Below are 26,171 nucleotides of genomic sequence, written 5' to 3'. Positions count from 1 at the left end.
TCTCAATTTTATGCTCACAGCAACCCAATCCTTAGAGGGAAACTGAAATAAATCCATCCCTTCAAATAATCGCCTAATTGCCTAACAGCAGTTTCAATAAAATATGTGAATGAAAAAAATATTTTTTGTAAGAACATTCATACCCATTTTCTGCATGCAAATAAAATTAATAAGATCAAACTTCTGTTTAAAATAGAAATGTGGAAGAGAGGACCTTAATGCCATAAAAGCCAGTGTTAAGTAAGTACCATAATTGTCACAGCAAGAATTCAAGTTACACAAGAACTGAACCTTTAAAATACAGACAAATCCTCACCAAATACAAAATAGAAACGTGCCAACAAAAACTGTACTGGAAACTACAAGCCCGACTGTATTATTATTCCTTGCAAAACATAAAGCAATAAAATCAAGAAATATAAAACATCATTCATAATATTAAAACCATGCTGATAAAAAGAATAAATGTCAACATAGCCGACGAACATCCAGTAATTAAAAAAAAAACTTGCATAAATTTGTTCTAGTATTTCCAAAACATCAATAAAATATTTCAAAACATCTGATGAATAAAACATCCAATAAAAATGTTCTTTATATCCCCCCCCCAAAAAAATACAATAAAATGTTTCAAATCAATAGAAACATCAAATTACACCCAATAATTAATAAAGATTAAAAAATCTCCTGCTCTTCATACCTGGGACCTTTTGATTTCCACTCACCCTGAGATTATCATAGATTGGGGGAGGTAGGGCCACACAAACTATCTCTTCTCTCTCTCAGTCACACACACATACTAACACATTCATTCTTTCATACACTCCCTCTCTCATATATATGCCAGTGCTCTCACATACCCTCCCTCTCTCTTAAACATAGGCTCTCTCTCCTGCGCGTGTGCCTGTGAGAGCCTGTGTGTAACACACCAGACCCTAGAACACTAATACACCAACTACTGGGCAAACAGAACTAGCAAACTGCTACAAATCCCTATAGAGAAACTACATGCTAGTCAAATTACTGGACCTCTTCACACATGCAATCACAGACAGACCCTTATCTAGTACAGAATAAGGGACTACAAATTAGAAACGGAAACATGCAGGCAAAACTGAAATGGAAAGCCCGAGAAATCAGACTCTGTGAGCTCAGGAATACTGAAGAAAAAGCAAAATACAAATATATAAGCAATGCACATTCCTAAAGTTGTCTGATCTTATTTTTCTAATCGGTTGGTCCCAGTCTCTCTTTTTTTTTCCCCTTGTCTTTCTTTTCCTTTTTCCTTTTTCAAGGTTTCTCTTATTCTTTCTGTTTCTTCTCTCACATCCTGTCTTCTTTCCTTCCTCCATACATGCACACAGGCTCGCTCTCACACTCAAGCTTTCTCTCACACAGGATGCCATTCTTGCATGCTGTCTCTCACATACACACAGGCTCCCACTCTCATGTGCTCTCTCCCACATGCAATCTCTCACATGCAGGCTTCCATTCCCTCACACACATGCAAGCTCTCACTCTTACATACTCCCCGTTCACACACAGGCACTCACTCCCACAAACACAGACAGGCTCCCATTCCACCGCAGATACACACAGGCTCTCACTCTTACATCCTCTCATTCACACACAGGTTCTCACTCACACACACACACATACACAAATAGGCTTCTATACCCCCTTAGAAAAACAGGCTCTCACACACACACAGGCTCTCACATGCAGGCTCTCACTCCCATACATATGTACACACACACAGGCTCTCACATGCAGGCTGCCACTTTCTCACACACACACACACACACACACAGGCTCTCACTCTCACATGCTGTCTCTCACACCCAGACTCCAATTCCCCCCCACAGACACACATTCTGTCTCACACAGCTTCATATTGCCACACAACACACAGGCTGTCATTCTCATACTCAAGCTCCCTAGTCCCTCATGCTCTCTTACACACACATACACACACTCAGGCAGGCTCCTATTCACACACACACACACACACACACACACACACACACCACCAGCAGCTTACTATTCTCTCTCTCTCACACACACAGGCAGGCTCCCTATTGGGTCCAGAAGGCCGCCAGTGGCTGAGAAGAGGAAGGAATTCTTTCTCCCGTGCTCCTCGTGTGTCTGCCCTGCGCTATTCAAAACTTGCGGGGCTAGCACTTGTTCTCTCCTGCCCCTCTCTGGATGTCTTGGAATTGTGGTGCCACTGATGCTGATGCTGCCCAGACTGCTCCCCACCTTCCTGCTCCTCTCATGGTTCAGTACCTTGCTGTGGAGTTGTGCTACTTTGCTTGCTGTTTCACATTGCACTTTGTGCTTTGCAGTTTTAATGCCATTCTTACTGCCTCAATCTGTACCCTGTGCCTTGGCGGTTTGATGCCACTGCTGTTGGTGCCCTTTGCCCCTCTGGTACCTTGGAGTCTTCTTGGGGCCTGCCTGAGTGTGTGTGTGTGTGATGCATATAGGGAAAAATAACCCATGCTATAATTACACAATGTTGGGTTCCATATTAGGTGCTACAACCCAAGAAAGAGATCTAGGTGTCATAGTGGATAACACATTGAAATCGTTGGCTCGGTGTGCTGCAGCAGTCAAAAAAGCAAACAGAATGTTGGGAATTATTAGGGAATGGTGAATAAAACGGAAAGTGTCATAATGCCTTTGTATCGCTCCATGGTGAGACCACACCTTGAATACTGTGTACAATTCTGGTCGCTGCATCTCAAAAAAGATATAATTGCGATGGAGAAAGTACAGAGAAGGGCTACCAAAATGATAAAGGGAATGGAACAGCTCCCCTATCAGGAAAGACTAAAGAGGTTAGGACTTTTCAGCTTGGAGAAGAGGGGGGATATGATAGAGGTGTTTAAAATCATGAGAGGTCTAGAATGGGTAGATGTTAATCGGTTATTTACTCTTTCGGATAGTAGAAAGACTAGGGGGCACTCCATGAAGTTAGCATGGGGCACATTTAAAACTAATTGGAGAAAGTTCTTTTTTACTCAACGCACAATTAAACTCTGGAATTTGTTACCAGAGGGTGTGGTTAGTGCAGTTAGTATAGCTGTGTTTAAAAAAGGATTGGATAAGTTCTTGGAGGAGAAGTCCATTACCTGCTATTAAGTTCACTTAGAGAATAGCCGCTGGCATTAGCAATGGTAACATGGAATAGACTTAGTTTTTGGGTACTTGCCAGGTTCTTATGGCCTGGATTGGCCACTGTTGGAAACAGGATGCTAGGCTTGATGGACCCTTGGTCTGACCCAGTATGGCATTTTCTTATGTTCTTATGTTACTGTCCTTTGCCCCTCTTTTAGTGCTTTGTGCTGTTTATGAGACTATTTGTTCTGTTTTGCCCCTTTCACAGTACCTTAGGATGTTCCTGCCACTGTTGGTGCTTTGCCACTGCATATAAATTCTGATAAAAGTCCACCTAGAAATAAAAGTCAACAAATAAATTGTAGATAATAGCTTTTTTTGTACCAACTTCATACATTTGTGGCTATCTTTTAAGATCTCTCTTCCCTTTATTAGGTTAATACAAAATTATCCTTTCTCTTTTTGAGTTCTTATGAATTTCTTTTTCTTCTACGGTTGGTCTATCATGTCATTTCTCTGTATTGACTTGTTTGTGTGAAGAGTTTTTCTGCTAGAGCTAGATGTGTTCCATTGACCCGAGGAAGGGAAAATAACTTTTAAAAGTTAGCTGCAAATGGGTCAATAATTCACAAGGTGGACAATATTTAGCCGGTTACAAAAGGCAGCCCCAGGGTTGTTCCTGGGGAGGACTTGTGACTGAGCCAGCTAGCAATGATTTTCAATATTAACCAACTAAGTTTAGCTGGGCAGCCCTGGTTATCTTTGTTGCTCAGCAGCTTTTTGAAAACTGACCTGAAATGTATTAAGTTAGTCCAGTAAAAAGGCTGATTTTCAAAAGGTTTAAACTTCTAAAATGGACCTTTTGAAATGTTACTACGGCTGAGAGCCTAAATTTAGGCTCCTAGTTTCATTAATCTCTTAAATTTAGGATCCTATATGGGAGCAGAGAAAGGATGGGGGAAATAAAGTTAGGTAATTAATGCTGATTTTCAGAACTAGTTACCTAATTTAGGAATCCCTGAATGTAGGCACATGCATAGCAGTCCTAAATTTAGGAACCTAATTCTCAGCTAAAACCTTAGGCATGTAAGTTTGACTGACAAATAGGCACCTAACTTAGGACAATTTACTAAGGCTTTCTCCCATTCAGTGTCTATGGGAATAATGCTTAGTAAATGAGGCCCATAGCAAATTCATTTAGGGGCTGATTTTTTTTTTTTTTTTTTTTTTATGTTGGCCTCTAAGATCCTTAAAATTGGTTGAAAATAGGCGCTTAACTTAAGACATTAACTTAGGCGCCTAAATTTAGGAGCTTAGCTTTTTCGAATTCGGCCTTGTAACATCTACAACTTATTTGGTGACCTTTGTTTTTATATGTCTAAGTGAACTAACAGACAACCACATCATGTTATTTTGATTAAATGCCCTAATTCTATCTTGCATCTTCCAATTATCCATGAGTATCTGTCCTTCCTATTTTTATCCTAGTAATCTGCTGTAAAAAGGACAATTTCCTTAGGAGTAGATTTTCAAAGGGTTACACGTGTAACTTACGTGCATAACCCTGAGAAAGTGCCCCTGCGCGCGCCGAACCTATTTTGCATAGGCTCGGCGACGCACGCAAGCCCCGGGACAAACGTATGTCCTGGGGCTTTGAAAAAGGGGCGGGAAGGGGGCGGGGCGTGGGCAGGGCGCCGGTCCGGGGGGATTTAGGTAGGGCTGGGGGGGGGGCGGGTTAGATAGGGGAAGTGAGGGGAAGGTGGGGAGGAGCGGAAGGAAAGTTCCCTCCGAGGCCGTTCCGATATCAGAGGCCTCGGAGGGAATAGGGAAAACCATTGGGGCTCCCCTAGAGCTTGGCGCTCGGGTTGCGTGCACAAATCTACACCCACACACATGTTAGAAAATCTGGCCCATGGTGTAAGAGCTAGTAATTCATGGGGATGATTTTACAATACTATGCAGCTCGTTGCAAAGATTTTGGATACTTTCATGCACAGATTTTGCAGCAGTATTCAAATGGAAGGTATGCACATACTTGCCCTTTGAAAATTACCAAGGAAAAAAGTACCCGCAAAGGTTTGCGCCTGCTTTTTCAGCAGATACTTTTTCCCTGAAGAGCAATTATAAAATTGCGTGTGTTTCGGCCTAACGCAGCCTAAGCCTGCCCCAGAAACATCTTCATGAAAACATCAATAAATGTGCATCTGTTCAAACACCACACTTACTTTTACACACATACATGGCGGTCAGTTTTCAAAACGCCCTTTTGCCCAGGTAAACAATCTTTTAAAATTGAAAATTTTGAAAATTGCCCTCGCTAAGTCATATTTCATTTGTCATAAAAACTGCTTTGTTTTCCTAAAACTGTGTTCTATATTATCTGTTAGTGTTAAGCTTGCCGGCAGCGGGAATCCGCGACCGAGCTCACTCTCCCAATGCCGCACCATGGCAGTCGGGTCAGGCCTGGGCTTCCTGGTGGCTGCGGAAAGCTGCCACTGCTGCCACCACTCTTCTTCATGGCCCCGAGCCATCAGCACAACACCGCCGACTCTGTGGCCCTGAGCCATCAGCCTGACACTGCTGATTCCTCCTCCTTTGTGGCTAGAATGCCGCCAACACTGCACTCTTCCTCACAGCTGGAACACCGCCGACTTCTCCTGCACCTGGGATCTTCCTAGGCGCACATGCCTTTCTTCCTTATTTACAAGGCCCTCGGCGGGAAAGAGCCCATGGCTCTTCCCGATGATATCACTGCCTAGGGACTATATAAGGCTGGTCCCCTGCCTTCAGCCAGTGTCTTGGTAATAGGTCTCCTCGCTTCTGAGAAGTGGATTGCCACACCTGAGTTCCTCCCATGTTCCTTGTCTCCATTCTGCATTCAGTGGACTGATCTTGGCTTTGACTTGGACTGGACCTTGACCACGAGCCATGCCGTCTGCCTCGACCTTTGTCTGGAACTTGACCATGAGCTGCGCTGCCTGCCTCAACCTTTGTCTAGAACTTGACCAAGAGCCTCGCCGCCTGCCACGACGCTTGCCTGGAATTTGACCACAAGCTACGCCGCCTGCCTCGACATGTGCCTGGATCTCAACCTCAAACTTCACTGCCTGTGCTGGACCTCGGCCTCTGCCTCTGTGTCTCTTCTTCCTCCTGGACATCCATCTCTGCAGAGACCCCCACGTAAGACCAGCCGGCCCCGGCACCCGAGGGCTCAACCTAAGAGGAACGTGGGTTGGTAGTGGTGAAACTCCAGCAGGGTCTCTTGCTCTCCATCAGCCTCGCCTACCGATGGTGGGGACCTGTGGGGCTCCTCCCCACAGGTAGCATCAATTCTCCCTTGGTCCAAGGGTCCACCAGCATAACAGTTCAAGCTTACCTCAAATTCTCTTTCAAGGTAATCAACCTGACAAGTGCCTTATTGGATCAACTAAGTTTATGAACTTGTTCCTATTAATTTATCTTGTTTCCCAAGATCTAATGATGTATATTCCTTTACTTTTTTTCTGAATCTTACTGCTCCATTACTTGATTTATTTATTGTTTGCAATACTCTATAGGTCTACCAAATCCAGTTCTATACAATATTTTTTCTACATAGACCTAGACTTACTTTTTACTCAAAGATTCTCATTCAAATTATCCAAATATGGTTGTAAGATTCGTTTACAAATGCTGCATAAAAACAGATGTTTACAAATTTGTGTTGGGAGCTCATATACCTGTAATGATCAACTTAATATTATTAATGCTGCCTTTGACAAACATATATCTTCCTAATTCATTCAGTTTTGAACTGCTCAGGATAAAATATATATTTTCAAATTTGATGATTCCCATATAAATATATATATCTGTGGGTAGATTTTGGTCTTGAAAAGTATATCATCTCTTCTTTTAGAATTAATCTCTTGAATAAGCAGAAAATATACCTGCAATCTTTCTATCTTTCCAATAGTCAATTTTCTTTTATAAGGAGAATTGAATTACTTGATATTCAGTGATGCTGCCCTAATTAATTTCCTTTCCTTAATATTTTGGAAGCTTGTTTTTTTTTTTTTTTTTTTTACTATTAATAGCAGATAGTGGTATGTCAGCCCCATTAATATAGAAGATATTTACTTTCTTCTCCCAGGATAACCCCCTAAATATCACCTGGCCTAACTTCCTTATGCTAACAGGTGTATCATGCAGTCCATTTAATTATTATTTTTGCATAAGGGGTTATTGCTACATGAAAAACCTGATTCATCCTATCATATTTCCTGATGTTGAAATGTACGGAAATAAAGGCTAATAAAAATGTACGGAAATAAAGGCTAATAAAAATATATAGTGGGTAATGTATTTTATGAGTCACATGTATCTTCTTGCAATGTCCTGTTTGGACCTGAGGAAAGGAGTATTAACTCCCAAAAGTTAGTCAAAAGATGTATTAAGTTAGCCCAATAAAAAGATATCACCTTATATTATTTTTTTTTTTTTTGTTTATCAACCTTTATTTCCATGCATTCAAATGGACTAACATGACAACTACTTAATACAACAGAAATGAAAATGTCTGTTGTATTAAGTAAATGCAGGCAAATCACTGCATCCTTCTCTCACCTCTTAACATATTCTCTGTTACTCTTATATTTCTTTCACTTCCCAGTCTCTCTCCCTGTTTCTTTAATTTCTGGCTGCTTTTAAAAAAAAACCATTTTATTAGTATTAGTAAAAAGGCCCATTATATTGCAAAAGGTGAGAGAAGCATGGTTTGACAGTTCCATTTGGGGGGGCAGGCTAGGTTTCAGGAGGTAAGATTGTGTTGGGATGTGATCTTTGGCTCCCTCCCCCCCAAAACACAGACGCTCCCCGTAGCATGGGTGTGTGTGTGTATGAGAGGGTACTTTCTTTCTTTCCCCATTCACCCACCCCACTCACACTTTCTGTGTCTCACAAACACGCCCACACGGAAAACACAAAACTGCTTATTGCGCCAATTTACGAGCGCACACAAAGCTGCTACTGTATTTTATAACCTGAGTGGAAACGATATTTGCAGGTTCTAAAATATGAGTACATATGCATGCACAAATTACAAGCTGCGCAAGTTTAGCCTTATCCAGTTTATCTGGCTAAGTTTTGTGCGGGCAGCTTTGCTTGCTGAATAGCCAGTTAGTGTGTGTGTGTGTTTTTTATGATAGTGCACTATTCTGCGATTAGCACACAAAGCCATCTTTGAGAAGTTTCTTTCACAAAGAAGAAAACTTTGTGCATAGTTTGAGTGCATGAAATTTAATTCAGATTCCTAGTTAATGGGCTGATGTGATGCAAAATCAGACAAAGAAATTTTTAGCTATGATACAACATGTGAAATTGACTTTGCTGGCTGGATTTAACAAAACAAATAACTATGCCTCAATCAGGTAGTTGTGGGTTTTTTTTGTGTGTGTGTGTGTGTGTGTAAAATCCTTAGTAGCAAAATTTTACATGCAATTTTTCTACCATGCTCATTTGAATATGTAGAAAAATTGTATGAGAAATTCCCAGTTGAACGCACAAAATGCATAGCTTTGTACATAAGCCTCAATGAAAATTATACCCAATTTCAATATCAGAAATTCTACAGTTAACATAACAGAATTCAATGTCGGCATCAAAGGGCTTAATATATCATATCCTTTAACCATCTTACACATGTTCGCCTTTTCTGTTTTCCTATCATTTGCACCATTCATCTATCTTCACATTCAAACCATGCACAGGATCCCTTTCAGCTCCAGTTATTCCACTTAACACCAATGTTACAAGTAAACTTTCATCTCTCCCAGGACTTTTAACTCATTTGGTAAATGATTACCAAAAGCTTCCCAAGTTTTATAAAACTTCCTAATCTTTTTCTGTCCTTCTTTAATAGGGTAGGGGAGATAGGGCAGATATGATAAAGACATTTAAATACTTCCAAGGTTTCCATGCACAGGAGGTGGGCCTCTTTCAACAGAAGGGAGGCTCTAGAACGAGGGGGTCATGAGATGAGGTTAAAACGGCGTAGACTCAGGAGTATTCTAAGGAAATGTTTCTTTACAGAAAGGGTACTGGATGCCTGGAACCCCACGGAGTTGGAAGAGACAAGGACAGTATCTGAATTAAAAAAAAATCATGGGATAAACACAGAGGATCTCTGAAGAAGTGGTAGGGATTGTAAAGATAAATAGTTGGTGTAGATGGGCAGACTTTTTCTGCTGTCATGTTTCTATGTTAAGGGAAGATATTTTCTCCATTTGTTAAATATTAAGCATTTGCATCAGCCATAACAGGAATTCTGGAGATTCTTTCTATATCTGTGTTATCCACCTTCTTCTGCAGTATCCTATCTACCACATGGATGTCATCCATCCGTCTCTTGTTTACCTCACAGATGTAATCCTCTCTATAATCCTGTACTTCGCTCCGAATACTTCGGTAGAGGAGCAAACACTAAATCCTTTTAATAAATGTAAACTTCCTTGCTATCATTAAGAGTTACACATTTCTTCATTCCTCATCCAACCAGAAAGCTCAGCTAACTGGCATCTAGTAGAAGAGCTTTTTTTTTTTACAGAATATTAATCAACATTAGAGAGCGCAATATCTTTTCTCTTCTTTGCTCTGCAGTCTGTCCACTTTTGCCTCGCTCCCTCCTCTCCTGTTCCCTGCCAGGGCTAGGAAGAGATCGGAAGGGGAAAGGAGAAGTTGAATTAGGGGTATGGACTAGTCCACTTTATGCTGTATAATAGGATTTTTGCTGTAGTAGAGTTTTTTTTTTCCCCCTTCCAGTAACAGTGAGGTATTCTTTAGTAGATAGTATATTTTAGTGGTTCTCTTGGGGGTCAATATTCAGCTGCTGAGTGGCTCGATAGGTTAGCCGGACACACTTATCTAGCTAACTTAGGCCTGGATTTTCTAAAATTGCAGAGCCCTTTGAATTGCGCAGTAATGGGGGGCGGGCCTGCGAAAGCCGGCAGCGATCGCACCACCGCGGTGTTATCGCTGCCAGCTTTCGAACCCAGTAGTGCCACCGTGGCTATGAGAAGTGGAAAATGCTTTTGAATGTGCATCAAAATGTAAAGCACCTGGCATAGATAAACTATCATCAGAAATGATTAAAACCCAGGAGAAACAGGGATAAAAATGGCTTTAAGTATTTCAAGCAGTGTGGATCCAACAGGAAACATCAAAAGATTGGCAGATTGCCATTATTGCTCCAGACTGGCAAAATAAAGGTAGCAGGCAGGATTTCCAAATAGAGAGTTTCCTTATTAAGCCACACAGGAAGATATTTTTATTAAATAATCCAACAACTTTTAAGATCAACTATCAGCGTCCCAAACATGTTTCAGGAAAAAAAGTTGGCACCAATGTCATCTTTACACTCAGGCAACTAAAGAAAAGGTGCATCGAATACAATAAAAGTCGCAAGGTGGCCTTTGTAGACTAGGAGAAGACATTTGATCAAGTTAATGGTGAAACACTATGATCAATCCTGGCAGAGTAAAAGCACCTAATTGCAGTCTAAGTCTACCCAAGGATAGCAGTAGTGTAGTGAGAGCAAAGTTAGGTATTTTACAAGCTTTCCAGGTAATATCAGGCTTTGTATTTTCATCTTTGCTTTTTATCACTTAGCATGCTAATATCTATAATAAACAAAGCCCTGAAAGGGCGATAACAATGAACCTAGCTCTGATAGCAGAGAATGAACAACTTCAGATCCACTTGAACAAGTTGCAGATAAAGAGCACAACATGAAAATCAATAGAGATAACATGGATGATAATAGGAAGGCAAAAGAAAGATTTGAATGTAATGGTAAACAGGTTACAACTCAAACAAATTAATTTAAATATGTTAGTGTGACCATAACAGAAATTGGAAAGTTAGAGAGTCAATACAAATCAAATGTTAAGAAAGATGGCACCCTTGTTCTAACACAAATATATAACTTGGGGAGGGCAGGGGGAGGGAGAGGGGTAATATGCAGAGTCTGCAGGTGTATCTAGAAAAGCTAAGCACAGCTACCCAACAGGATGCTACAAGTAACAGCTAGATGCCTTTCCTTAAATTAATTTGCCTAAACATTCTGGAGAAATTTGTCTGTGCGTGAGAAGCTGATGCTTGCATCACCTTGTAAATAATGTGTCACCTGTTTTTCCTCTGTCAGCATTTAGTATAGCAAAATAAACTTGCAGTGCAATCTGAATCTGGAATTGTGTTTGTGCCAGGATCCACCGTGAAGTCGTTTTATAAAATGTAGATATCAGGATGAAAATGGTAATGGTGGTGGTGGGATTTTTAGTGAAAATCTCAGCACAGAGATGACTATAAAACCAAGGGAGCACTTTATTGAGATAAATATAGAGTCAATACATTGCAATAATTGTCAGTTTTCCATAATTTTGTAATCCACCTTATACGATACTGTTTGAGAGAGGTGGAATAGAACATTTTTTAATAAACAAAATAATAATTTAGCTGTGTGCACGTAACCCCCATACGCGTGTAAATCCAGCTGGATTTACACGCGCGTAACCCCCCTACGCGTGTGTAAATCCAGCTGCATAGGGCTTTTAGCTGCGTGTTAAGCAGTAAAGTTCCTATATCAGTCCTGGAGAAAATGAAAGTTTTTATATGTCTCGCACTCACATCTGATGAATGAACCCATGGTGGTCTTGAATGCTCACGTACTGCAGCATCTTTTAAAACTGGTCCAATAAAGAGTATCAGAGCTAACAAAGATTCCAGATAATCATTAGAAAACATCCCTTTCATAATCTAAATGTGTTCAAATTAAAGGGCTAAACGTTCTATTTATGCTGCAGCGTTTTATTTTAGAAATGGCTGGTCCCCATAGATTAGGGGGGGGGGGGGGGATTTTAAAACTGGCTATACAAGTGCAAAGTCTGGGGCTACTTTTATGTGCTTTCACTTAGGAACCCCAGGAAAGGACTTGTACATATTGGACCAGATTTTAATACCTACGGGCGGGCGTAGATTTGTGCGCACAACCCGGCGCGCACAAATCTACGCCCGATTTTATAACATGCGCACGCAGCCGCGTGCAAGGGGGTGCACAGTTGTGTATCTTGCGTGCACCGAGCCCTAGGGGAGCCCCGACGGCTTTCCTTGTTCTCTCTGAGGCCTCGGAGCGAACTTTCCTTCCACCCCCCCCACCTTCCCCTCCCTTCCCCTACCTAACCCGCCCCCCAGCCCTACCTTAACCCCCCCCCCCCAACCTTTATTCCATAAGTTGCGCCTGCCTCCGGGCAGACGTAGTTTGCGATCCCCCGGCACAGCCGCTGTGCCGGAGGCCTCAGTCCTGCCCCCGCCCCTTTCACAAATCCCCGGGACATATGCGTGTCCTGGGGCTTGCGTGCATCGCCAGACCTATGCAAAATAGGCTCAGTACGCATAACCCCCCTATGCGTGTAAATCCAGCTGGATTTACGTGCGTAGGGCTTTTAAAATCTGCCCCATTGACTTCTGCTAATGTGTGCAGGTACTTTTCACGGCAAAAACTAGGCACGGGCTTTTGAAAATTCAAAACTATGCACATAATTCCAAACCCCATCCACAGGAATACCTCTCCCTACTGTGGGTAAAAGTGGGCACATGTGGGTGACAATATAGGGTGGGCAATTTTCTTAAAGCCTATGTCAGTAGGTAAACTGCTTTTGAAATGATCCTTCCTTTATTTAGGGAGGGTGATTTTTCAAATAGCACTTTCTACTCCCAATATTTAGCCTGAATTTTCAAAGCTGATTTATGCGCATAAGCGTCCACTTTGAGAATTTGTGGGTTGTCCTACTATGTGCATGGGCATACACACATAAAGCTACACTTGTTTCCGAGCAAAAGTATGCACCTAAATCCCACCTCCACCCCCCTCAGAATGTCTCTTGCTGTGCGCAAAAGCATGCGTGAAATCAGGTTTCACGCATGCTTTCATGTGTGTAGGCCCCCAGTTGTTTTCCAAAAAGCCATTTACGTGCACAAAACCTGGTTGTAAGCATGTAGATCCTTTTGAAAATTAATCTCGAGGTACAATAACCAACCATCTAGATAAGGGGTACACAACTCTAGTCCTTGAGTGCCCCAAGTCACTCAGGTTTTCAGAATATGCATGATATGTATTTGCATGCAGGAGAAGCAATGCATGCCAATGGATTTTCCTGCATATTCAGTGTTGATATCCTCAAAACCTGTATGGCATGCGGCACTCGAGGACCAGAGTTGCCTATCCCTGTTCTAGAATAAATGTCTAAAAAATAATCATACTCATCTGTGTGAATTGTGTTCTGGATACATGAAATCATAGTGCTTCTTTGTGCAATGTGATATATAAGAAGCTGAATTCCACCTTCTGCCTTATAATTAAAATGTAGAGAATTTCTCTCTCAAAACCTGATATGCTGAAATGTATCAAAGGGTTGTGAAACTACTCAATCTCTTAATCATAAGAGACGATGTGAACCAAACACAAAACCTTCTTTATTGGGGTTACACTTGTGCCCAAATGACAGGGACTTTGTGAGTGGTGCACACTAGGGATGTGAATCGTTTTTTGACTATTTAAAATATCGTCCGATATATTTTAAATCGTCAAAAATCGTTAGGGCCACGATACAATACCAATTCCCCCGATTTATCGTTAAAAAATCGTAAATCGGGGGAAGGGGGAGGGCAGGAAAACCGGCACACTAAAACCCCCTAAAACCCACCCCCGACCCTTTAAATTAAATCCCCACCCTCCCGAACCCCCCCCAAATGCTTTAAATTACCTGGGGATCCAGCGGTGGTCCAGAACGGCGGCGGTCCGGAACGGCCCCCTCAATTGAATCCTGTTGTCTTCAGCCGGGGATCCAGCGGCGGTCCAGAACCCCCGCTGAACGACCTCCTGCAGTCAATCTCCTGCCGGCGCCATTTTCCATACGGAAAACGATTCGCGGCAAGAAATCGCTTCCTGAACCCCGCTGGACTCCCAGAAACTTTTGGCCAGCTTGGGGGGGCCTCCTGACCCCCACAAGACTTGCCAAAAGTCCAGCGGGGGTCCGGAACGACCTCCTGCGTCGAATCGTTTTTGTCTATGGCCGCCGCCATTTTGCGGCGGCCATTTTGCAAAATGGCGCCGGCTGAAGACAACAGGATTCAATTGAGGGGGCCGTTCCGGACCGCCGCCGTTCTGGACCACCGCTGGATCCCCAGGTAATTTAAAGCATTGGGGGGGGGTTCGGGAGGGTGGGGGATTTAATTTAAAGGGTCGGGGGTGGGTTTTAGGGGGTTTTAGTGTGTCGGCTCACGATTTTAACGATTTTCACGATAGTTTACACACCCAAATGGCAACAATACGATTCCCTCCCCCTCCCAGCCGAAATCGATCGTTAAGATGATCGAGGACACGATTCACATCTCTAGTGCACACTGGAAAGTCAGTGTTTGCGTGTCCCTGTATTGGGGAACATGCTGCTGCTAGAAGAGTCACCCCACTGGCTGCCAATCCACAAGCTGGAGATCCTCAGCCTTTAGAAGGTCTCAGTCTATGAAATCCCCCTTCCTTTCCATTAATGGGAAAGCCATCTTGCTCCATGAGCAACTGAGCATATGCAGAGAGACTCAGCATAATTTTTATGCTTCAACATATTGCTAGGTCCCATCAGAAGAGCAAAAGAGTGATTGGCATGCGCAAACCTATCTCATGCATATTCATTGTGGATAGCCTGAAAACCCGAACTGGCTGGGTGTGTCCCGAGGACTAGGCTGAGAAATTCTGGAATAGTGAACATACCTTAAAAAGGCTGAAAAATAAAACAAAACTGTTGTTTTTATATTGCTCTCAATGGTGGCTTTCTATGACGGCTGCTGAAGGCTTTATTTATTCTGGAACTTAAAACACTATTTCCATATGCTACCCTTCCAATTAAAAGATAAAGTGAAGAAAGCTGCTAGAAGGCAAAAGCGGCATGTGGATACATTAATTTAAAATTCCACAATTAAGAGATGAAGAAAGGTGTGTTCTTGCATAAATATGTTTTCCAGCCATGTGCACCTGGCATGCTTACTTAAATGCAGTCCACGCATAGGTGTGACTTCCAGTGCACAAAATGTAACTTTCAGTGAGGACAGAGACTACACTTCATTAACAAAGAGCAATATTATTCTTTCTGTTACAGTAAATATAGGGTTGTTAAAGCTCAGATCTGGATAAATGAGGTAATGCTTAAAATATTAGGATACCAAAGTCTGAAACAGAAAATTGGCATATATCTAGGATTCTTAAACCAACGTGATTAATAGCCAAACTATGTAAAAGCAAGGGTTAACAAATAAGATTTAACAATTCATTTTCCATAAAATCAAATTACATTGTCACATGCAGGAAATCTGACACATGTGCTTAACAGCGCGTAGCTCAGAATCCGTTGTAAAATAAAGCATCTAGCAAATAGAAACTGACGAGACGGACAAGGCACCAAAGGACTATGAGCATGGAAAAGTGAGACCGGTACACTCACTCTCTGCATTGTGGAGATCATTTTCAGAGGTGTTATGTGTGTAAAATTAGCATATGTGCACATAAGTAGATTGCCCTCGTGATCATGCTATCTTATAAACATCAAAAGTCTATGCGCAATTTCGGTTTCACATGTACATTTACCTGCGTTAAAAAGAGACAGTCTAGATGCGTTCCTGGGTGGGGCCAAGAAGTTATGTATGTAAATTGCTATTTTATAAGAGATTTATGTGAATGCATTAGGAAACTTATTTGTGCAACTTTACACCTGCTAATTATCTAGTGCAATTAATATCAGGCTCGTCTGTTGTCTGCTGTTGGTTGGGTGGGAGGTCCGGTGGACTGGGGGTCATTCAGGGTGAAGAACTAGCAGTGTTTGGATGATTTGGAGAAGGAATGGGTGACCTGGCGGATGTGTCGCCAGACTGGTGATTTCAGTTACCCAAGCAGGTTTTAAAATACACCAACTTCCAGGTGTAAATCAGGCTTTTCGCGAGCAAGTTCTGTTTTTTTTTGCAGATAAAATGTACGTGCGTATGTTTATAGAATAGATAAGAAAAGTATGCGCTTTCTATGTATTGCAGGTATTCACATGCAATCAAACATGTTCACATGTATGCCGGGGGCAGAAATATGCATATTTTATAATCTGCATGTACTTGATACACGCAGGATATAAAATATTGTAGTAGATCTCCGCATGGCCATACACACGTTTATGGGACCGCGAGGAGTTGTTTGAAAGTTATCCTCTATCTGTCCTTGGTTTCCTTATGTCTGATGTGGTTCCGTTCAGTTGTCATCTTGTTATCTGGATTGAATTTAGTAGATGCTGTAGATATCTGTTCTCAGTCCTTAGTTTATAATGTTTTTATTGGGCTTCTTATATTTTACCCTGGGCTTTAACAAGCAAGTATTTGAAAGGAAATGTTTTAGTAGCATTGTCATCCTTCTTCAGATTCAGTTAAGAAAGGGACAAATAAAGTCTTGATTCATATTAATATATACAGAGCCCATTTTTCAGTAGTCTGTGAAAATCACCAAATGTGTATGTAAATCACCTGCAGGGATTTAGGCTTCTATTTTATAAACTATGTCATGGGAGCTGCACAATTTATAAAATACCATGGGGCCAATGCAATATCATGCGCTGGGCGCAGCGCATAGCTCAACACATTTTTGTTTGTGCATTTTGGATGCGCGTCCATAACCCGCGATGCAAAACAGGGGTTAGTGCCTCCAAAACGTGCATCCAATAGATTGTAGCTAATAGCGCTCATCACATGTAAATTCATGTTGACAAGGTTATTAGTATTTTCCCCGATGCAAAAAAAAGAAATGTGTGCCCAACGCGCACATTTTTACCCTCAAAAAGTGTACAGAAAAGCAGAAAATACTCTTTTTCTGTATTTCCTCCAACTTAATTTCGTGGAGTGTCAGGCACTTAATATTAATTTATTCACTCCTTCACTTATTGCCAATTGGTCCGTTCACTATCACATGTCAGTGAAATGACCAATCTCCTTTCAGAAGGCTGTCCTGAAAGGGGATTGGTCCTTATGACAGTCAAAATGACCAATCTGGAACAGCCCTGCAGGGGTTCCTGGCCGAGAGGGAGGAGATTTTCAGTCTGTCAAGGGTGGTTTTATCATATGGACCTCGGATTCCCGATTTCAGGTGCAGGACCCCCGAGTCCGACTCAGACCACTTGGCACATTGGCCCAGACCTTGGGGGGAGGGAGCTTAGGTCAGGTCAGCTGCTGTATGCCCGGCCATGTCTCCTGCGTACTCGAAACCAAGGACACGCAAGGGATGCAAATTTTTCCTAGTGCATCCTTTTTAGTAAGGCAGGGCATTTAAACATTAGATTCAGTGCCCAGGAGAGGTGGTTGGCACGCATTAGGAAAGCGAACACTGAGCATTGAGTGTCTGTTTTCTACTTGCCGATATTGCATCGGCCCCCATGTATTTCTGCCCCCAAAGTACACGAATATGTTTTAGTACTTGCATATATTTATAATAGAGGAAAACACATACTTTCTCTACTCATTTTTTAAAATGTATTTATTAGTTAAGAGTGCCCAACGTTGCTCAGGTAGTCTCGCGCGCGTGTGTGTGTGTGTGCGCACACATACGTATGTGGGTGTGTGCCTATGCCTGCCTATGCATGCACCTGTGTGTGGGGGCCTGTGCAAAAATGCGGGCATGCTTCTTTGTGGAAGGGGGCCAGCTATGTGTGAGTGTGTTTGGGGGGAGGCCTGTGTGTGTGTGTGTGTATATGTGTATGGGGGACAACTGTGCTTGTGTCTGCCTGTATGAGTGTGTCTATCTCTTTGTGCCTGTTTGTCACTGCCTGTTTGTATGTGTCTGCCTATGTGTGTGTGCGAGTCACTATGTGTGCAAGCCAGTGTGTTTACGTGTGCAAGCCTGCATGAGACTAAATGCAAAATTGAATCTTTATGGGTAGAAATCCCTTGTGTGTCAGGGAAGACTATAGTGATAGGAGTATACTACCGTCCACCTGGTCAAGATGGTGAGACGGACAGTGAAATGCTAAGAGAAATTAGGGAAGCTAACCAAATTGATAGTGTGGTAATAATGGGAGACTTCAATTACCCCAATATTGACTGGGTAAATGTATCATTGGGACATGCTCAAGAAATAACATTCCTGGATGGAATAAATGATAGCTTTATGGAGCAATCGGTTCAGGAATCGACGAGAGAGGGAGCAATTTTAGATCTAATTCTCAGTGGAACACAGGATTTGGTGAGAGAGGTAATGGTGGTGGGGCTGCTTGGCAATATGGATCATAATATGATCAAATTTGAATTAATGACTGGAAGAGGAACAGTATGCAAATCCACGGGTCTCATGCTAAACTTTCAAAAGGGAAACTTCGATAAAATGAGAAAAATTGTTAGAAAAAACTGAAAGGAGCAGCTACAAAAGAAAAAAGTATGCAAGAGACGTTGTCATTGTTAAAAAATACCATTCTAGAAGCACAGACCAGATGTATTCCACACATTAAGAAAGGTGGAAAGAAGGCAAAACGATTACCAGCATGGTTAAAAGGGGAGGTGAAAGAAGCTATTTTAGCCAAAAGATCTTCATTCAAAAATTGGAAGAAGGATCCAACAGAAGAAAATAGGATAATGCATAAATGTTGGCAAGTTAAATGTAAGACATTGATAAGACAGGCTAAGAGAGAATTTGAAAAGAAGTTGGCCGTAGAGGCAAAAACTCACAGTAAAAACTTTTAAAAATATATCCGAAGCAGAAAGCCTGTGAGGGAGTCAGTTGGACCGTTAGATGATCGAGAGGTTAAAGGGGCATTTAGAGAAGATAAGGCCATTGCGGAAAAATTAAATTATTTCTTTGCTTCGGTGTTTACTGAAGAGGATGTTGGGGAGGTACCCGTACTGGAGAAGGTTTTCAGGGGTAATGATTCAGATGGACTGAATCAAATCACGATGAACCTAGAAGATGTGGTAGACATGATTGACAAACTGAAGAGTACTAAATCACCTGGACCGGATGGTATACACCCCAGAGTTCTGAAGGAACTAAAAAATGAAATTTCAGACCTGTTAGTAAAAATTTGTAACCTGTCATTAAAATCATCCATTGTACCTGAAGACTGGAGGATAGCTAATGTAACCCCAATATTAAAAAGGGCTCCAGGGGCGATCCGGGAAACTACAGACCGGTTAGCCTGACTTCAGTGCCAGGAAAAATAGTGGAAAGTGTTCTAAACATCAAAATCACAGAACATATAGAAAGACTGTTGTGTTCCGTGGCCACGGACGGCCGCGGTCCCCTACCTGACCCGCGACGGCGACCCGCCGCGGCAACATCGGGGGAAGTGCCAGTAGCCCGACGCCCGTCGGTCCCGTGCGTCAACGAGGCCCTCTACGGTGGACGCCGGGCTGGGAGCCGTCCCTGCTCCTTCCTCTCAGCGTCGGGCAGCCTTTCCTCTGCGGCCGAAATCCAAGATGACCGCCGCCATCTTAGGCACGAGGCCGCGCATCCTTCCTAGATTTAAAGGGACCTCGCCCCTTTAATTGACCACAGCTGTTTCCTATGCACCGGATCAGAGGACGTATAAAAGGAGGCTTCTTCTGCTCATTTCTTGACATGGCAACTTTCGTGGTTGGCCAGGTCTGCTTGCTTCGGTGAGTCTTCTTGTGCTTCGGAACCTTGCTTCCTGGTTCCTGTCTCGTCTCAGTGATTCCTTGGTTCCTGACTTCGGATTAGCAAGGGGTGATTCCTGGTATGTGACTTCGGACTGGCAAGTGGCGATCCCTTGGTGTGTGACCTCGGACTGGTAAACGACAACCCTCTGGCACTTGACCTTGGACTTCTTCTGGACCATCATCTCCAAGGGCCCACCTAAGTCCCAGCGGCCCACGTCCCTACAGGCTCCTCCCGGGGGGACCGCGGGTTTCCAGTGGCGAAGACACAGTTGGCTTCTTCGACGTCACGACTCTTCCTCTGCCTCTGCCTCCCCGGTCACCTCAGTCTCCAGTGCTGAGGGTCAGGCGGTCACATCTTCTGTTCCGCTTCGCCACCCGACGGGAGAACCTAAGGATCCACCTCCTAAGGTATACCACCCTCCCATCGGCCCAAGGGTTGACAAGCCTGAGCATAACAAAGACATGGTTTAATGGAACAAAGTCGGCATGGCTTTACCCAAGGCAAGTCTTTCCTCACAAATCTGCTTCACTTTTTGAAGGAGTTAATAAACATGTGGATAAAGGTGAACCGGTAGATGTAGTATACTTGGATTTTCAGAAGACGTTTGACAAAGTTCCTCATGAGAGGCTTCTAGGAAAAGTAAAATGTCATGGAATAGGTGGCGATGTCCTTTCGTGGATTGCAAACTGGCTAAAAGACAGGAAACAGAGAGTAGGATTAAATGGACAATTTTCTCAGTGGAAGGGAGTGGGCAGTGGAGTGCCTCAGGTTCCATATTAGGTGCTACAACCCAAGAAAGAGATCTAGGTGTCATAATGGATAACACATTGAAATTGTCAGTTCAGTGTGCTGCGGCAGTCAAAAAAGCAAACAGAATGTTGGGAATTATTAGAAAGGGAATGGTGAATAAAATGGAAAATGTCATAATGCCTCTGTATCGCTCCATGGTGAGACCGCACCTTAAATAATGTGTACAATTCTGGTCGCCGCATCTCAAAAAAGATATTTATTTTTATTTATTTATTTTAGTTTTTTCTATACCAGCATTCGTGAGAGTATCACATCATGCCGGTTTACAATAAACAGGGGGAGTGATAAAAGTTACAGTGAACGAAATAAATAACAGGTGCTGAACAAAAACAATTACAGTTACAATAAAACAGGGAAAAGTACAACTAGGAGCAGAGAAAGGTGATAGGAAATTTAATAGAATATATTAACCGAAATTTGACGGGGTACATTTACAGAGTTTATGGTATTTACTAGGACATGTCCATTTGCCATTTTGTAGTTTTTGCGTAAGGGTAGTGACTGGAGGTTATAGTTTTGTGCGTAAGGGTAGTGATTGGAAGTTGGTTAGAGGTAGTTAAGATTTATTCCGAGTCTGGGAAGGCTTTTTTAAATAGCCACGTTTTATATAATTGCGTTTTATATAATTGCAATGAAGAAGGTACAGAGAAGGGCTACCAAAATAAGGGGAATGGAACAGCTCCCCTATGAGGAAAGACTAAAGAGGTTAGGACTTTTCAGCTTGGAGAAGAGACACCTGAGGAGGGATATGTTAGAGGTTTTTAAAATCATGAGAGATCTAGAACGGGTAGATGTGAATCGATTATTTACTCTTTCGGGTAATAGAAAGCCTAGGGGGCACTCCATGAAGTTAGCGTGTGGCACATTTAAAACTAATCGGAGAAACTTCTTTTTTACTCAACGCACAATTAAGCTCTGGAATTTGTTGCCAGAGGATGTAGTTAGTGCAGTTAGTATAGCTGTGTTTAAAAAAGGATTGGTTAAGTTCTTGGAGAAGTCCATTACCTGCTATTAATTAAGTTGACTTAGAAAATAGCCACTGCTATTATTAGCAACGGTAACATGGAATAGACTTAGTTTTTGGGTACTTGCCAGGTTCTTATGGCCTGGATTGGCCACTGTTGGAAACAGGATGCTGGGCTTGATGGACCCTTGGTCTGACCCAGTATGGCTTGTTCTTATGAGCTTGTGTGAGCTTTTGCGCACTCGAATACATTTGTTTGAGCTTTTGCATGCTTATGTGTGTGTGTTTCTGCTTATGTATGCGTGCATATTCCTGGAGTTTGAGAGACAGGGCTTTGCAGACAGAGCATATTAGCAAACATTACCCAGCGTTACTCAGGTTATCTGTTCAATAACAGCCTCTGTGTGTGCGCGCTTGTGGGTGTGGGTGCCTTTTTTGTGCTTGAGTGCCTTTGGCTATGTGTACATGTGTGAAGGACTTGTGCCTCTGTGTGTGTGTGAGTCTGCCTATGTGTGTATGTTTGAGGGAACCTGTGTGTGTATGTCTGCCTGTGCCTGTAAGTGGGTTTGCCAGCATGTGTGTGTGTGCCTGTGCTTATGTAACTGTGTACTTGTGTATATGTGTGCTTGTGTGTGTATATGCATGCATATGTGTGTGTGTGTCAGTGGCATAGCCACTGGTGGGCCTGGGTGGGCCATGGGCTACCCACTTTGAAGCCAGGCCCACCCATTTTCATCCTCTGTCTGGTCATGAGAGGCAAAAAGAAGAGGCAAGTCAGCAGTTCCATGTCAGTGGAAAAGAGGCAGCAGAAGCATTAGGAGCCCTGCAGAGCTGGCCTGAGGTGCCAGAGAAAGGGCCATCGCTTCTAGCTGCTAGTGCTGCTCCTTCCCTCTGCCATTCAGTTCAATGGTTTGCTTTTGAACCCCTCGAGGCTCTGTAGATACAGAGCACTCCGTGGTTCAGAAAGCAGATCATTGAACCAAGCAGGAGGGAAGAGGATTGACGCTGGCGGTTAGGCTGGCGGTTAGGTTAGCTCAACTGACCGCCAATACTGAAGTACAGAAGAGGGAGATGAAGAGTGCAAGCTGTGGGAAGTGAGGACTCCAAGAAATAAAAGCAGCTCTGGGAAAGAACTAAGTGAAAGCTCAGGGACTAGGGAAGGACGACTTCAGGGGAGAATGGAAACTCCAGAGTGAGGTGGGTTGGATGTTGGAAGCTGTAGGGAATGATGTGAAAGTGGAGATCTGGGTTAGGTGACTGTGTGGGGGGAGAGACTGGGAACTTGAGGGTGAGTAGGGGGTTAGTGAGGGCTCAGAGATTGGGTGTGGATAGTGAGGAGAATGGGGACTGGATTGGGTAAAGTTTGGGGGAGGAGTGGGGACTGAGTGAGGATTTGGGGGACAGTGGGATTGGGTGGGAGAATGGGGGGTTGGTGAGAGCTGAGGGAATGGGTATGGATTGGGAAGGGTGGAAACACAAGGTATTAAAAAGGGACTAAGAGTGGTGAAGTAGGGACTCTGGGATGGGGGGAGAGCATGGACAAGAGACTGAGTGGGGATTGGGAAGATAATGGAGACTTGGCTTTTGGAAGGAGGCTTATGAGATGAGGATGTTATTTGGGCTGGGAGAGTATGAGTGTGGCATATGAGATGGGTGTAAGAGAAGGGGGCTTAAGGGTGGGAAGGAGTTGAGATGTGGCATGAATGACCTGGGGTGAAAGACAGTAGAAAACAGTGGGAAGAGGGAGCTGGAGAGGGCTGAGAGACATTGGAAAGGTATGGCTCTATGAAGGGAGTAAGAGATGATGGAAATGGGGCTAGGAAGGAGGTCGAAAGGATGTAATAGGAGGCTAGGTAGGGGATAGAGCGATGAAAGGAGCTGGAGGCGGGGAAGGGAATTAGCAGCTGGGGGCTGGTAAGAATATGAAAGGCAGAAGAAAATAGATGATGGCTGGGAAAAGGGTGAGTACAGACAAAAATTGGGAGACTAGGGAATGGGTGAAAGACAGGGATAATAAGATACTAGGGAAGGAGTAAGAGACAGACAGGAAATGAGAGGGTAGATAGAAGGGTGAAAGGGAGATAAGAACATAAGAGTATACCATACTGGATCAGACCAAGGGTCCATCAAGCCCAGAATCCTGTAGGCCATAAGAACCTGGCAAGTGCCCAAAAACTAAGTCTATTCCATGTTACCGTTGCTAGTAATAGCAGTGGCTATTTCCTAAGTCAACTCAATTAATAGCAGGTAATGGACTTCTCCTCCAAGAACTTATCCAATTCTTTTTTAAACACAGCTATACAAACTGCACTAACCACATCCTCTGGCAACAAATTCCAGAGTTTTTGTGCGTTGAGTGAAAAAGAACTTTCTCCGATTAGTTTTAAATGTGCCACACGCTAACTTCATGGAGTGCCCCCTAGTCTTTCTATTATCCGAAAGAGTAAATAACCGATTCACATCTACCCGTTCTAGATCTCTCATGATTTTAAATGCCTCTATCATATCCCCCCTCAGGTGTCTCTTCTCCAAGCTGAAATGTCCTAACCTCTTTAGTCTTTCCTCATAGGGGAGCTGTTCCATTCCCCTTATCCTTTTGGTAGCCCTTCTCTGTACCTTTTCCATTGCAATTATATCTTTTTTGAGATGCGGCGACCAGAATTGTACACATTATTCAAGGTGCGGTCTCACCATGGAGCGATACAGAGGCATTATGACATTTTCCATTTTATTCACCATTCCCTTTCTAATAATTCCCAACATTCTGTTTGCTTTTTTGACTGCCGCAGCACACTGAACCGACGATTTCAATGTGTTATCCACTATGACTCCTAGATCTTTTTTTTGGGTTGTAGCACCTAATATGGAACCTAACATTGTGTAACTATAGCATGGGTTATTTTTCCCTATATGCATCACCTTGCACTTATCCACATTAAATTTCATCTGCCATTTTGATGCCCAATTTTCCAGTCTCACGAGGTCTTCCTGCAATATATCACAATCTGCTTGAGATTTAACTACTCTGAACAATTTTGTATCATCTGCAAATTTGATTATCTCACTCGTCGTATTTCTTTCCAGATCATTTATAAATATATTGAAAAGTAAGGGTCCCAATACTGATCCCTGAGGCACTCCACTACCCACTCCCTTCCACTGAGAAAATTGTCCATTTAATCCTACTCTCAGTTTCCTGTCTTATAGCCAGTGTGTAATCCATGAAAGGACATCGCCCCCTATCCCATGACTTTTTATTTTTCCTAGAAGCCTCTCATGAGGAACTTTGTCAAATGCCTTCTGAAAATCCAAGTACACTACATCTACAGGTTCAACTTTATCCACATGTTTATTAACTCCTTCAAAAAAGTGAAGCAGATTTGTGAGGCAAGACTTGCCCTGGGTAAAGCCATGCTGACTTTGTTCCATTAAACCATGTCTTTCTATATGTTCTGTGATTTTGATGTATACAACACTTTCCACTATTTTTCCCGGCACTGAATCAGGCTAACTGGTCTGTAGTTTCCTGGATCGCCACTGGAGCCCTTTTTAAATATTGGGGTTACATTAGCTATCCTCCAGTCTTCAAGTACAATGGATAATTTTAATGATAGGTTACAAATTTTTACTAATAGGTCTGAAATTTCATTTTTTAGTTCCTTCAGGTGATTTACTACTCTTCAGTTTGTCAATCATGTCTACCAACATCCTCTTCAGTAAACACCGAATCAAAGAAATCATTTAATCCTTCCGCGATGGCCTTATCTTCTCTAAATGCCCCTTTAACTCCTCGATCATCTAACGTTCCAACTGACTCCCTCACAGGCTTTCTGTTTCGGATACATTTTAAAAAGTTTTTACTGTGAGTTTTTGCCTCTACGGCCAACTTCTTTTCAAATTCTCTCTTAGCCTGTCTTATCAATGTCTTACATTTAACTTGCCAACATTTATGCATTATCCTATTTTCTTCTGTTGGATCCTTCTTCCAATTTTTGAATGAAGATCTTTTGGCTAAAATAGCTTCTTTCACCTCCCCTTTTAACCATGCCGGTAATCGTTTTGCCTTCTTTCCACCTTTCTTAATGTGTGGAATATATCTGGACTTTGCTTCTAGAATGGTATTTTTTAACAATAACCACGCCTCTTGCACACTTTTTACTTTTGTAGCTGCTCCTTTCAGTTTTTTTCTAACAATTTTTCTCATTTTATCAAAGTTTCCCTTTTGAAAGTTTAGCATGAGAGCCGTGGATTTGCTTACTGTCTCCCTTCCAGTCATTAATTCAAATTTGATCATATTATGATCACTATTGCTAAGCGGCCCCACCACTGTTACCTCTCTCACCAAATCCTGTGCTCCACTGAGAATTAGATCTAAAATTGCTCCCCCTCTCGTCGGTTCCTGAACCAATTGCTCCATAAAGCTATCATTTATTCCATCCAGGAACTTTATTTCTATAGCATGTCCCGATGATACATTTACCCAGTCAATATTGGGGTAATTGAAATCTACCAAGCAGAAAATATGAAGCAGAGACGTCTTGCACATCAATCAAA

At 42.6% G+C, this 26,171-nt stretch overlaps 1 protein-coding gene and 1 long non-coding RNA gene across 4 annotated transcripts in view; one reads left to right on the top strand and one right to left on the bottom strand.

Annotated features, from left to right (window-relative positions):
• Positions 1–26,171, bottom strand: part of LOC115092045 — a 298,722-nt gene that overhangs the window by 57,530 nt on the left and 215,021 nt on the right. For all 3 annotated transcript variants that reach the window (XR_003856889.1, XR_003856887.1, XR_003856890.1), the window contains one exon: positions 3,392–3,454. This is a non-coding gene — a long non-coding RNA (uncharacterized LOC115092045). The remainder of the gene's footprint in view (positions 1–3,391; positions 3,455–26,171) is intronic.
• CRYL1 (crystallin lambda 1) overlaps positions 1–26,171 on the top strand; it is a 267,609-nt gene that overhangs the window by 144,635 nt on the left and 96,803 nt on the right. The window lies entirely within an intron of this gene.

This window comes from Rhinatrema bivittatum, chromosome 5 (genome assembly GCF_901001135.1).
Source record: "Rhinatrema bivittatum chromosome 5, aRhiBiv1.1, whole genome shotgun sequence".
NCBI classification, from domain to species: domain Eukaryota; kingdom Metazoa; phylum Chordata; class Amphibia; order Gymnophiona; family Rhinatrematidae; genus Rhinatrema; species Rhinatrema bivittatum.
Note: the sequence above shows the minus strand (reverse complement) of the source record. Positions and strands in the feature narration are given on the sequence as shown.